Source organism: Ranitomeya imitator, chromosome 5 (assembly GCF_032444005.1).
Source record: "Ranitomeya imitator isolate aRanImi1 chromosome 5, aRanImi1.pri, whole genome shotgun sequence".
In the NCBI taxonomy this organism is placed as follows: Eukaryota; Metazoa; Chordata; class Amphibia; order Anura; family Dendrobatidae; genus Ranitomeya; species Ranitomeya imitator.
The window spans coordinates 653,583,723-653,598,196 of record NC_091286.1 but is presented as its reverse complement, the minus strand read 5'-3'; the positions used below and the strand labels follow the sequence as shown (position 1 = coordinate 653,598,196).

The following is a 14,474-nucleotide window of genomic DNA, read 5'->3' as shown; positions in this document are numbered from 1 at the left end:
ATATTAAAAGGGTTTGATATACAGTATTGTGGAAAACTAAGGCAGTTGCAAAGTTGGAAGCTGCCAAAAATAGGTTTTAATCTTTCTATTTTTAATCATTACTAAAATACAAAAATTATTGAACAAAACAAATTTAATTGCCTTGAACATCATTTGCATTCATCAGTTCTTCTAAATACTTTTACATGGTTTTTGAAGGAACTCAGAAGGGAGGTTTTTCCAAATACCTTGGAGAACTAATCACATCAACTGACATACTCAAAGACAAATTACTTTCTAATTTTCCCAGGAAAGTAATTGAAGATGGAAAGAGCTGACTGCCGAGAAGAGGGACATTGAGAAAGTAGATTGTTAAACATACTTATGGCTTCTCTGGACAAAATATTCCACCAAGCAGGTGGGGAGGTGCAGTCTGTACATTGTCTCCAGTCGATGTAGACTTGGTACATGGAGTCATATACCTTTGCTTCCAACCAGGGGAAATATCCAGTCAGGGCAACAAAGAGAAGAACACCAAAAGCCCAGGTATCTATAGTAGGGCTCAAGAGTAAGTATTCTCCATCTTTCAAGTCACACAACTCAGGAGACATGTATGGGACAATGTGACATGGCCGACAAATGGTATCCTGCAGGTTGGGTCAAACCAAAGTCACTCAGCTTGATTTGATTAAAGTCTTCGTCCATGAGCAGCACGTTGTCCGGCTTCAGGTCTCTGTGCACCAAACCTCTAGTTTGCATAAAGTCTAGAGCTGAAGAGATCTGTCTTGCACACCTCTTCACAGCAGCCTCAGGAATTCCAATCTGAAGAAAAAAGATAAAAATTATATTTGGATTTGATTCGTGCCTTATCCAAAATGAAAATATCACACATTGAAGATGTTGCTGTTGATGGGACAGTGGATTCCATAGCGGATAAAACTGTTGCTGTTATGGCAAACAGTACATTGTGGACCCTTATTCCACCTAAGGAAAGGTTTGATGTGTTTCCAAATAGCTCCTTACACGTTAGTTTACATAGGTATTTAGATTCTCCCGACTGTTGATGTTTATTATTAGCCTTTGGTGTTTCATAAATTAAGCATTGTTAGATTGTAGGATATCATATGGAGCAACCTTTACTTGCCTCACTTCGGATGATATCATGCAAGGTGCCTGCTGTTGCCAACTCTTGACTCAATACAAAGTGGTCAATTGTGCCAATAAACACTGGATACGTAGTGATAATGTGAGGGTGCTCAGACAAGGTGATTGAAAAACAAAACTCTGTCAGAAAGGATTTCAGTAGAGTTCTGTCCTTCCTCACTAATTTTGCAGCCACTGCTTTTCCTAAAAAAAAGAACAAACAAACGGTTTATAATAACCTCCCAGATCTCACATAGAAGCATTATATTCAAACACATAATCATCACAGGCAATGGGATATTGTTTGGGGGACATAAATTCCTAATCCTCAATCTCATTACTGAGGCAGTCCGACTTTGCTAAATTGGAGGCATATTGGATTTACAAAAGATTAATCCAAAATGTTTTCATTTTACGGACTTTCTGTATATACCACAATACAACTAATGTTAGATGTTTGGCAGCCACTTATCTCCAATGAGAAAAAAGCTATTGGGAGATAAAACTTTAACCGCTTTATCTGACAGGAGATATCAGGTGGCAACAAGATAATTCGTAAACGTCCATCCAACATATTTATAGGCTGGCCCATTGATTAAGAGTGAAGTTATACAGACAAATGTTCATTTGTGTGGCCATCAGTGGCAGAGCCAGCTGAATGCTTGAAATATCAAGATCAACAGCTAATGACCTAATGCTTATTTGCCCAACACCTATTTTCTAACCTACATTTTCATACAATCTTTCTATAACCCAACATGGTGTCTGGCATTAATAGTTAATTGTACCCCATGCACAAAACCATACTGACCAATCCCCACCAAATTTGGGAGGTTTGTATGATTTAAGTCCTATATGTATGAGAATTTTACAGCTAATGGATACTAGAATAAACTGGATTTTCCAATGACCTACAGATAAATCTGTCATATAGAATTTACCAATTTTTTTAACCAATTTAGGTAAATGACCATCTTTGTCTTGTTCACATACCTGTTGATCTCTCCTGTGACAGTACAACTTGTCCATATGACCCCTGGCCCAGCTCCTTGATGTCGAAGCTTTCAGAAATATTCAGAATCTCCAAGATATGGAAGGCGGCCATTGCTGCTTGGAAGTCGATACTTTTTGTTAAACAAACTGTATGACTGTGGGAAAATATATAAGGAATGATTATTAAAACATCACACAATGAACATATTCCTGGTTTCTGTGGGCATTTATCATAATTGGGTTCCATCGTAATTTAGAAACCCATAATTAAGAAAGATGTTCCCATTCAGGAAAGGGATGGTTGACAACATTTGTAAAAGGTATGTTTGATTACAATGTCTTCATAGAAAGATTGTTGACATCCTAATTTTGACTCTGGGCATATTGGTTAATTCTAAACAGTTCTACAGTAATACAAGTGATTGTATCTAGAGATGATTTCTATAATTTTCATAATTAAAACACATGAAAATTATAATTTGTCACGTTTAACGTTACTAGAAAGGGGAATAATTGTTTAATGGTCACATGGCACGAAGCCCCCGAACACCATAAATGACACCAATGGATATAATATTGAAGAGTAGTCTTACCTGGTTGGGATTTTGCTGATGTTGATGATTAGCTGGGTTCTGATCCAAAAAGGTTAAGTGAAATTGCTTTCTAGTTTGGTCTGAGAGGTGTTATCACAAAAATGTTCTCAGAAGTTCATGTGTCTTGCTGAATTATTCCTAACTTTTTTATAGGGCAGTAGCTAACTGAAATTTCTGCCCATCCTACTCATTGGCCAATTGGATGTCAAAAACCTCCATTGAATTACAGATTGTGTCTTCTTGGAGTTGGACATTCATGTAGACCTAATTGTTGTTAGACTGTTGAAGGAGGTGGCTGTGCCACTATGGTATCAGGGTGGTGCCCACCTTAGTAGTGTTTGTTTTGCTATTAAAATGCTAATTTTCTCAGTTCTTAATTTATTCTGGCACCTACAGTCACATCTCACCTTCCCGACCTCCTGCTGCTTTCACTAAAAAAGAAACTGGTCCATTGTTTTTATATAAATATGCATTTGTCATGCTCAGGTCTTGTATCCAGTGTTTATAGCCATAAACTGACTCAACATATCTTGTAGGATACCCTTGTCCTAACTAACATTATTAATACATGGAAATAACTGAATTGTCAATTTTTTTTCAAGCATTAGAACTGATTATCTACCGAGAAAATGTACATTTTGTTCATAGGTCAAAATGTACAATCCCTTATTTCCACCACGCAGACAACGGTCACTCATTATGGTTGATATTGGATATTTCATTCTAGATATATATCTGGTTATAGGTTAATGAAGTGCATACAGTCTGTAATTGGCAGATTTTTTTAATGTATTTTTTTTTTTTTTTGCAGGACATCCGAAAAAATCTTCTGGAAAATTAGTAAATCAAATCTGCAGTGAATTGTTTAGATATGAATGAGGCAAATAAATATTTCACTTTAAAATCTGTACAAAATTTTACAAATAAAATATATATATTTTTAAAATTTGGTTTGAGATTATTTCTTAATTTAAACTAGTAAATCTGAGAGAATTGATCTAAAAATCTAGACTCTACATCAGATTCCATGCAAACAAAGTATTGTAAACATTGAATCTCTAATCTGCTGCAGTAATACACTGCGGACGGACATTGCCTGCACAAAGACAAATTATTTCCTGGAAACACATTCAGATATTCTGTTTTAACATCACTAAAATTGCAAGTTTTTCATCAGAACACTCAATATGATTTTTATTCATTTTTGGTCCTTGTGTCACTTTTTCCCTTCGAGGCATCCGTTTCTTATGCAACAAATAATTCAAAGCTTCTTAACTGATGTCTATTTTTAATATTTAACACTTAGCCATGCAATTGCTATTTATCACATGTCATCTATTTATTCCTTAGACAGTTTGTATTGAATAAGCGAGTTTAATTCTGGAAAATTGATCAAGACGACACAACATAAATGCAAAAAATGGACATGTGAAGAGCGCCATAGCCTGTAATGGGTATGTGGGATTTTCAGTAATAACAGTCATGTGTGTGATGCCTAAGTGTGAGCTGGACCAGCAGTCTTCTCTCCCGACCACCTGACTAACCCCCATTTGACATGAATCTACTGTGGGGAACAAGAGTCCAACCAATATTAATATTGCAGTTATGAATAAGGCAGTAACTCCATGAAAACTCATTGGCTCTTTCTAGCTAGCTGTCTCTCACTTGTCTCCTTTCTCTTATCTCAGAACTATCTCAGATCATTGGGCTGACCACTACCCAATATGTATGGGTGGCTTCACTGTATTTGGCCTTGTCTCTAGTACAGTTGTTTTCACAATTAGGATCCATCTATGGTCAATGATGACATTTCTACAGCTTCTAGAATTACATGTGGCTGTAATTCAATGTCACTCCTAGGTGATCACTGGTTATTGTGCAGCTAATTAGTACAACCAGGAGCTTTCCATAGCCTGGTCTCCTTCTCACTGTGAAACAAAGAAAAAAGAATGAACCAGCTCACCCACAGCGGCATACGGCTTGCTGATGCATGGACCTTGTGTGGCCACATGTTTAGTACTGTTGAGAAAAAGGAAATGTTCCTGCTTCTTTTAATCCAAAAAATTGTTTGCCATTGCCATGGTTTTTTAAGATGCATTTTCTAAGTTCACATGGCATATCAAACTATCGGTTTGATAAAGAACGCCTTTAGCGTTTGAAATGCGTAACTACTTTATGTTGCGATTTGAACATTGCCATCGTTTCTTAAGAAGCATATTCTAATACATTTTTGGATTCAAAGAAGCTGGACCACATCTCCGTTTTCTCATCCAGACCCCAACTCCTTTTTCAGATTTCTTGTTTTATAATTTTGTGAATAAAACAGGTCTAAGATTTCCATATCATTGCATTCTTGTTTACTCTACACATCGTCCCAACTCTTTTGGATTTGGGGTTGAGCATTATTTATCTCACCCCACACATGGGACATCTTGTGTAATTTTTAGATTAACTTATCCTTAGTGTGGTGAGAAGGAAGCAGACAACACCCGTCCTGGGGAGCGGTCCGTGTGTACAGAGTTATACAAAAACATTTTTGGAATGATAGAAAATACAGTAAATATTCTGTCCTAATCTTATATTACAGAAGTGAAGTTATTCTTCCTTGGCAGAAAATTATGTATTACATTGATTTAAAAAAAAATCTTATAATTACTAATGGGGAAAAAAGTTTCAGCTGCATATTGTAGGAAGAAATTATCTGTATTTGACCTCATATCTATCTCATATGCTAGAACTTTCATCTATCTAGATAAACACAATTACAATATACCGTATTTTTCGCTTTGTAAGATGCTCCGGATTATAAGACGCACCCCAAATTTTGAGGAGCAAAATAGGAAAACTTTTTTTAATAAATTGGGGGGGTTTCTTATAATCCATGCGTCTTATTGCTTACCAGGGGTTGTGGCTGCGGTGGATCAGGGTCCCAGGGTTGTTGTTGGAGGCAGGAGTGGAGCATTGCTGCAGGCTGGGATGAGGGGGTCTGCAGGGGGCTCCTGTGCTTCAGTGGGGGGCTCCTGTGCTTCAGTGGGGGGCTCCTGTGCTGTGGGGGGGGGCTCCTGTGCTGCGGGGGGCTGCTCCTGTGCTGCGGGGGGGGCTCCTGTGCTGTGGTGGGGGGCGCTCCTGTGCTGCAGGGGGGGGCTCCTGTGCTGCAGGGCTGGCTCCGGTGCTGCAGGGGGCTCTGGCGACATTTTGTCAAAGGCCAGAGCCCCCCGACAGTTCGTCCATGCTTTCCTGTGTGGTGGACTTCGGGAAAATGGCCGCCGGGATCTCGAGAGATGAGATCTCAGCCCTGAAACCTCATCTCCTGAGATTCTGGTGGCCATTTTCCCAGAGTGTCATACAGGAAAGCATGGACGAACTGCCGGGGGGCTCTGGTCTTTCACAAAATGTCACCAGAGCCCCCCACAGCACCGGAGCCTCCAGCATCACCCAGGGCAGCAGCGGACAACCGCGATGGCGGACAACCCCTCATCCCAGCCTGTAACGGTAAGCGGTATATCCGCTTTGTAAGACGCACCCCCATTTTCCCCCACCCCCCAAATTTGGGGGAAATAAAGTGCGTCTTACAAAGCGGAAAATACGGTATGTGCTATATAAATACTATTCTTAACATTGCAATTGCAACAGCGAGACAGAATTCATGGCATAATGTAAATCATGAGGTTTGAAAATGACATTCTAGAACAGTTGAAACATTAATATCTCACATCTTGCAAGGAATATACTACTTTCTGAATTTTTTTTAAGTCCTGCTTTATTAAGTCTTTTTGCAAATAGGTAAATTGATGGATGAATGAATACACAGGTACAGTGGATGAAATAAGTATTGAACTGGTCACCAAGTTACATAGTAACATAGTAACATAGTAACATAGTTAGTAAGGCCGAAAAAAGACATTTGTCCATCCAGTTCAGCCTATATTCCATCATAATAAATCCCCAGATCTACGTCCTTCTACAGAACCTAATTGTATGATACAATATTGTTCTGCTCCAGGAAGACATCCAGGCCTCTCTTGAACCCCTCGACTGAGTTCGCCATCACCACCTCCTCAGGCAAGCAATTCCAGATTCTCACTGCCCTAACAGTAAAGAATCCTCTTCTATGTTGGTGGAAAAACCTTCTCTCCTCCAGACGCAAAGAATGCCCCCTTGTGCCCGTCACCTTCCTTGGTATAAACAGATCCTCAGCGAGATATTTGTATTGTCCCCTTATATACTTATACATGGTTATTAGATCGCCCCTCAGTCGTGTTTTTTTCTAGACTAAATAATCCTAATTTCGCTAATCTATCTGGGTATTGTAGTTCTCCCATCCCCTTTATTAATTTTGTTGCCCTCCTTTGTACTCTCTCTAGTTCCATTATATCCTTCCTGAGCACCGGTGCCCAAAACTGGACACAGTACTCCATGTGCGGTCTAACTAGGGATTTGTACAGAGGCAGTATAATGCTCTCATCATGTGTATCCAGACCTCTTTTAATGCACCCCAAGATCCTGTTTGCCTTGGCAGCTGCTGCCTGTCACTGGCTGCTCCAGGTAAGTTTATCATTAACTAGGATCCCCAAGTCCTTCTCCCTGTCAGATTTACCCAGTGGTTTCCCGTTCAGTGTGTAATGGTGACATTGATTCCTTCTTCCCATGTGTATAACCTTACATTTATCATTGTTAAACCTCATCTGTCACCTTTCAGCCCAAGTTTCCAACTTATCCAGATCCATCTGTAGCAGAATACTATCTTCTCTTGTATTAACTGCTTTACATAGTTTTGTATCATCTGCAAATATCGATATTTTACTGTGTAAACCTTCTACCAGATCATTAATGAATATGTTGAAGAGAACAGGTCCCAATACTGACCCCTGCGGTACCCCACTGGTCACAGCGACCCAGTTAGAGACTATACCATTTATAACCACCCTCTGCTTTCTATCACTAAGCCAGTTACTAACCCATTTACACACATTTTCCCCCAGACCAAGCATTCTCATTTTGTGTACCAACCTCTTGTGCTGCACGGTATCAAACGCTTTGGAAAAATCGAGATATACCACGTCCAATGACTCACCGTGGTCCAGCCTATAGCTTACCTCTTCATAAAAACTGATTAGATTGGTTTGACAGGAGCGATTTCTCATAAACCCATGCTGATATGGAGTTAAACAGTTATTCTCATTGAGATAATCCAGAATAACATCCCTCAGAAACCCTTCAAATATTTTACCAACAATAGAGGTTAGACTTACTGGCCTATAATTTCCAGGTTCACTTTTAGAGCCCTTTTTGAATATTGGCACCACATTTGCTATGCGCCAGTCCTGCGGAACAGACCCTGTCGCTATAGAGTCCCTAAAAATAAGAAATAATGGTTTATCTATTACATTACTTAGTTCTCTTAGTACTCGTGGGTGTATGCCATCCGGACCCGGAGATTTATCTATTTTAATCTTATTTAGCCGGTTTCGCACCTCTTCTTGGGTTAGATTGGTGACCCTTAATATAGGGTTTTCATTGTTTCTTGGGATTTCACCTAGCATTTCATTTTCCACCGTGAATACCGTGGAGAAGAAGGTGTTTAATATGTTAGCTTTTTCCTCGTCATCTACAACCATTCTTTCCTCACTATTTTTTAAGGGGCCTACATTTTCAGTTTTTATTCTTTTACTATTGATATAGTTGAAGAACAGTTTGGGATTAGTTTTACTCTCCTTAGCAATGTGCTTCTGTTTCCTTTTTGGCAGCTTTAATTAGTTTTTTAGATAAAGTATTTTTCTCCCTATAGTTTTTTAGAGCTTCAATGGTGCCATCCTGCTTTAGTAGTGCAAATGCTTTCTTTTTACTGTTAATTGCCTGTCTTACTTCTTTGTTTAGCCACATTGGGTTTTTCCTATTTCTAGTCCTTTTATTCCCACAAGGTATAAACCGCTTACACTGCCTATTTAGGATGTTCTTAAACATTTCCCAATTATTATCTGTATTCTTATTTCTGAGGATATTGTCCCAGTCTACCAGATTAAGGGCATCTCTAAGCTGGTCAAACTTTGCCTTCCTAAAGTTCAGTGTTTTTGTGACTCCCTGACAAGTCCCCCTAGTGAAAGACAGGTGAAACTGCACAATATTGTGGTCGCTATTTCCTAGATGCCCGACCACCTGCAGATTTGTTATTCTGTCAGGTCTATTAGATAGTATTAGGTCTAAAAGTGCTGCTCCTCTGGTTGGATTCTGCACCAATTGTGAAAGATAATTTTTCTTGGTTAAAAGTTAAAAAGTAAATATATTTCTAAAGGTGCTATTGACATGCAATTCTCAACAGGTATTGATAACAACTCATCTAATACACACAGGGTGGGGAAAGGACTTGCGGATCCCCTGCTGACGAGGTCATGCAAAACTATGGTATCTTATACATGTTAAAGGGACACTGAAGATTGTTCCCTCCAAATTCAGGTGACAGCCATGGAGGCGGGGTTTTTGGGTGTTTGATTCACCCTTTCCTTACCTGCTGGCTGCAATATTGGATTGAAGTTCATTCTCTGTCCTCCATAGTACACGCCTGCACAAGGTAATCTTGCCTTGTGCAGGCATGTACTACGGAGGACAGAGAATGAACTTCAATCCAAAATTGCAGCCAGCATGCAGCCAGCGGGTAAGGAAAGGGTGAATCAAAAACCCCAAAACCCCGCCTCCATGGCTGAATATTGTTCCCTCCAAATTCAGGTGACAGTGTCCCTTTAACGTATGTATATGTTCATATATTAACTATCCTCCTTCAATGTATCAAAGCTACCAAGTAATATTGTTTGTTTTTTCTACCTGGGAGTTTTAACTTGATTGCATTGACTTGCTTCTCCCTTTGTTTCTCCCTTTGTCATACTCTTAGTCACACCTTGGAGAATTACTTTAGTCCCATCTGCAGGCCCTTGTTTCAATTTTCTGCTTGTATATACACAGTTTATTTCATTATCTTATGAATTATAACTCTATTCTCAAGCGTTTTTCCATTTCATCTTGTGTATATACCTTTCCATCTTACATATTTACAGCTAGTAATGTTGTGTTTTGAATGAGTCCTTCAGGTATATATGAAAGGTAAATTCTAGTTTCCACTATAACCATTTGTTTTAAATGGCAGTATTATGTATATTTCTTTAAATCGACGTACTAATAAAGGGCTTTTACATTTATAAACACTGGAGAAAAGTTTTTTTTTTTCTATTGGATTTGTAGATATGATAGATACATAAAGATATGAGATGGATAAAATAGAGATCCTTTTTTTTCTTTCTATCTACAGATAAAACATTTCATCCCATTAGTTATTATAGTTTGTTCTTTAACCTCTTCACCCAATCCTGTTTACACCTTCCTGACCAGGTTATATTTTACAATTCTGACCAGTTTGACTTTACATGGTAATTGTCAAACGGTTCAGTGGTTCTAATTGTTTTTTTTTTTAATTGTAACACATTGTGCTTTTGTTAATGGAATTTTTTTTTTATTTACTCATAAAAGTATCAGTTTTGCCCCCAAAAAGTTGAAATTTTCAAACTTTTAATTGTCCTTACACCAGATAATTTTATTATGCATATAGTTAATAAAGATTTGCCCCATGTCTACTTCATATCAGCTTAATTTTTTTTTTTTTTTTTTTGGGGGGGGATGTTATAAGGGTTAAAAGCTTGTCAGCAATATGTTTTCCAACAAAATTTCCAAAAACTTGATGGTAAAGAGCACCATTTGACCCATTGGAGAACAAACTATTGTAGAATAGTTCATGGACTCTATATACAGAGCCTCCAAGTGCCAGAAAAGCAGAATTCCAGCTCGTGACCCCATTTTAGAAATTGCACCCTCTGGGAATTTATGTACTGGTGTAGTAATGATTTTGAATTTTTCTACAGTTGTAGTGATTTTCACTCCATGGATGTTTTCCAGAAATGACCAGCAATGGATTTTGCTAAGTGAAAATTGCAAATCTGTCGTTGTAGTGCCCAGAATGGATTGGTGCCTCTTGGTTATGAGCAAGCAGTGAAATATTTGGAAAATGGGCACAAATACTTTATATTATCCGTGTATTCGTATCGAATAATGGATCCAATGCATATCAATGGGAAACCCAAATATTTATCTGCTTGACCCAACAAACGGGTCTGGGAGTGTGGAAAAAAAAAAAAGCTAAAATGGATGGGAAAATGCTAAAACTAAACTCATACCACATGACCAATGAAAACCGGCATCTCATCTGCCATGCACAAGAGCCCACAGGATAGAATAGAAAGAATGCATACAGTAAACACACATATGAAAGGTACATATAATGTCAGTGACACACACGCATTTATCCACAGTTCATTAGAGAAAAAGATGACTGCACCACTACATGGTGATACTCTTGACTCATATGTGTTATGGATAAGTGCCGGCTGCACCTTGGGATTCCTGGTACTCTTCCAGAAAAAAACATCATAATAAACATTGAAAACTGAGAAAATGGATAGCACTCACCGATTTTTAAAATTCCAAGCTTTATTCATGTGCTTAAAACATCCTGGCCAGGATAATGGGTTAATGGATGTGCGAGCCAGTGCTGATGACGGCCGTTTCACGCTAAAAGGCACTTCCACAGGTCAATCTGTTTTCAACACACATTTATGTGTATGTAAAATATATATATATATATATATATATATATATATATATATATATATATATATATATATATATATATATATATTTATATTCTCTTAGTCAGATATTAGCCATAGGTAAGCATTAAGGGTATGTGCACACGTCAGGTTTTTTTCCTGACAAAATCCGGAGAATTCTGGCAGAAAATCGCGTTTTTTTCCACGCGGATTTATCGTGTTTTTTGCGCGGAATTTTTGCGTTTTTTTTTTTTTTTCCTGAAAGTCATTTTGGCTTAGAAATCCGCAAAAAGAATGAGCATGTCCATTTTTTTTGCGGAATGCGTTTTTTTTGCGGTAAACGCATCCATCTGAACAAAAAATCCGGAATGCATTCTAAATGATAGGATGCATATTTTTAGCGTTTTTGATGCGGAATTATAGAGTTTTTATAGCGAAATTCCGCAAAAAAAACGCTAAAAATCCGGAAGTGTGCACATACCCTGACACTGGGCAGCTAGGTTTATGAGATTACCTTGACGATGGTTGATGGGCTCACACTGGCCAAATTTTGTGCAAAACGTCTCGTGTATTTTTCCTGAATTTTAAAAGCCATTTTGTTATTCACACTTCATATATTTCACATTGACGTGCTTCAACACAATTTAGTATTTTGATATAAGTTGCTTTTTAGAGGACATGGGGACTTACCCTTGTAACATTGACTAGTCAGAGAGTATAGTGTTTAAATCTGTGAAGATATAAGGGATTTATCCCTAAAATGCTAATCAGAATACAAGTCACGGACTATTCGTGTCTTTATAAACTGATCATATAAGGTGGAGATTTGTACATATTACAAGAATGGACAAAATAAAATTGGTATAAATACCCTATCACTGCTGCTCTCCCCATGTGTTTTATAATGTTTGAGGCACCCCTGTTTTTATAATAGTCTGTGTTTTGTTTTAATTTATTTTAAAATAAAACATTTTGGTATTTTATCTAGTTCATGTATTACGCTTTGCAGCTTAATTTGTTGAATGATCTATATGGTTCTATATGTTATGGAGTGTTCAACGTGGATATTTTCTCTCTGAGCCCTGTTCATACAGGTACTATACAAATGATCAGGTTTTTAATACATCAGATAGGGATTATATACATTAGACAGGACTGCTCTATTAAGGGTATACCTTGGTGATTGGTGAAGCAGCTTAACATACTTTTTTTTTTTGCAAAAAAAAGTATTAACTAAATACCCTGTATTTTTTCATTTTTTGACAAGCACTTGCTTATTTATTGTGACTTTTTTACAACAGAGTATTTTTTTGACCTCTCTGTGCGCTTTTGTGTTTTCAAGTTCTTTGGTGGTGTGAACAGGTTCCTACAGACTTGTTCGCTATGCAGGTGGCCCATGTGTTTTTTTGTTTTGTTATGGAGTGTTGCCTGTTTATTGGTTGAGAAAAATGGTCTTGGGTAGTATGTTCAAGCTTTAAGTAGATATTTTTAACTTTATTTTTGTCTACTTTATTTTCTTCCCTCTGAGTTTTATTTTTTACTTTTATCACTTTGATCGCAGGTATGCAGCACCAGCATTGCAATGCGTTATGCCTGTCAGTGCTGCACTGACAGAAGCCTCTTACACAATGCTACTGCTGTGGACAAAGCAGGCCACCATCGCTGGCAGACCTGGAGGACATCATGACGTTTAGTTGCCATAGTAACGTTCAGGCGCTATCCATGTCGGCCCGGGTTAGCTGCGATTACTGTATTTCACAGTATTTAGGTTATGTCCTAGGGGATGAATAGTCCTAAATGTAACTGCAGTCGGGGTTTGGCTTTAATTTATGCCAAGCTTCCTCTAGTCTGTGATCATGCGGGCATCGCTCTTGCGTCTGGATGATCGCCATGACATAGGTTTAAGTAATTTTGCGAGAACCCCTTTCCGACCATGGCATAAACTCATATCAAACATTGTGTTTATCCATTTGAGGCATAATTTTCTTGCATAGAATAGTAACTTCACTTCTGTCTCACGCTTATATTAGAGTATATGTACAGAATTTTCTTACCCAACAATTTGATACCATTAACTCTGGATCTGCGGACAGGTCTGTAGCACATGTGTGTTGTCTGCCTACTTCTCACCACACTAGAGACAGGACAAGTTATACACTAATAAAGACCTAAGTTGTCCCTAGAGTGCGAAAAGTAATTGATCTGCAATAACTAATTCCAAACAGTTGGCAATGTGTAAAGTACACAAGAATGAAATTATTTGGAAACCTTAGCTGGATTTTTCAATTCATAATTTTGTGAATAAAATAAGTCTAAGACCTGGGGCAATAGAGCAATAAGAAACCACCTACATCACTGAAGAATGGGATAATCCTTTACCAAAGCGGCAGCGGTTGTCCCCTCAGTTCTCAGACATTTGCAGACTGGTGAAAAAGGTAGAGGGGATATTGCACAATGGTGGACAGGGCCCAGGCACAACTTTTTGAAAATTGTCAGTGACATCTCAAAAATACATTCATTTTTTTTCAAATGAGATGAAAACAAGTCTAACGTTCACATTCTGATCTGTCCTCGATTATGCTGTAAATTTCATATATTTAATGCAGGATCACAATTGTTTTGGAATTGGGGTTATATTATGTAATAATGGAAGCCGTGCTGGGTCAGGCAAATCAATTTCGGGAGCAACTGACATATTTAAAACTATTTATAACCCCAAGGAACCAATGTTCTCCCATTTGTTTGATGGCCCCAGAAGGTTCCTTGTTAGCTCTCTGCAGTAAATCAGTTAGTGGCCAATCCTCAAGGATTTATTTATCAACATAGACATTAATTGCAGTATTGTCACTATCACAACTTAGCCAGAGGGGAAAAAAATATTACATCTACTGACACCGGTGTTTAACCTGATAATTTTCTCCTACTTGAGAGAGAATTCGATTTCAACTTTCCTCATTTTCATCAAATTTCTTGTATGTAAGATCCAATCCATCTTCCAGTCAAACATTTTCCACTTTGCTGCAAAAAAAGTTCTAACCTCCACTATTTTGTAACTTGTGCATTTCTGACTCTGAGACATTACCCATCTTGGCATGCCGGATGCTTCAGTTGCAGA

The 14,474-nt window shown here is 38.1% G+C and overlaps 1 pseudogene; it reads right to left on the bottom strand.

The window, feature by feature from the left end:
• Positions 1-269: 269 nt before the first annotated feature.
• On the bottom strand, positions 270-14,445 carry LOC138637908 (serine/threonine-protein kinase SBK1-like; annotated as a pseudogene).
• Between the last annotated feature and the right edge of the window lie 29 nt (positions 14,446-14,474).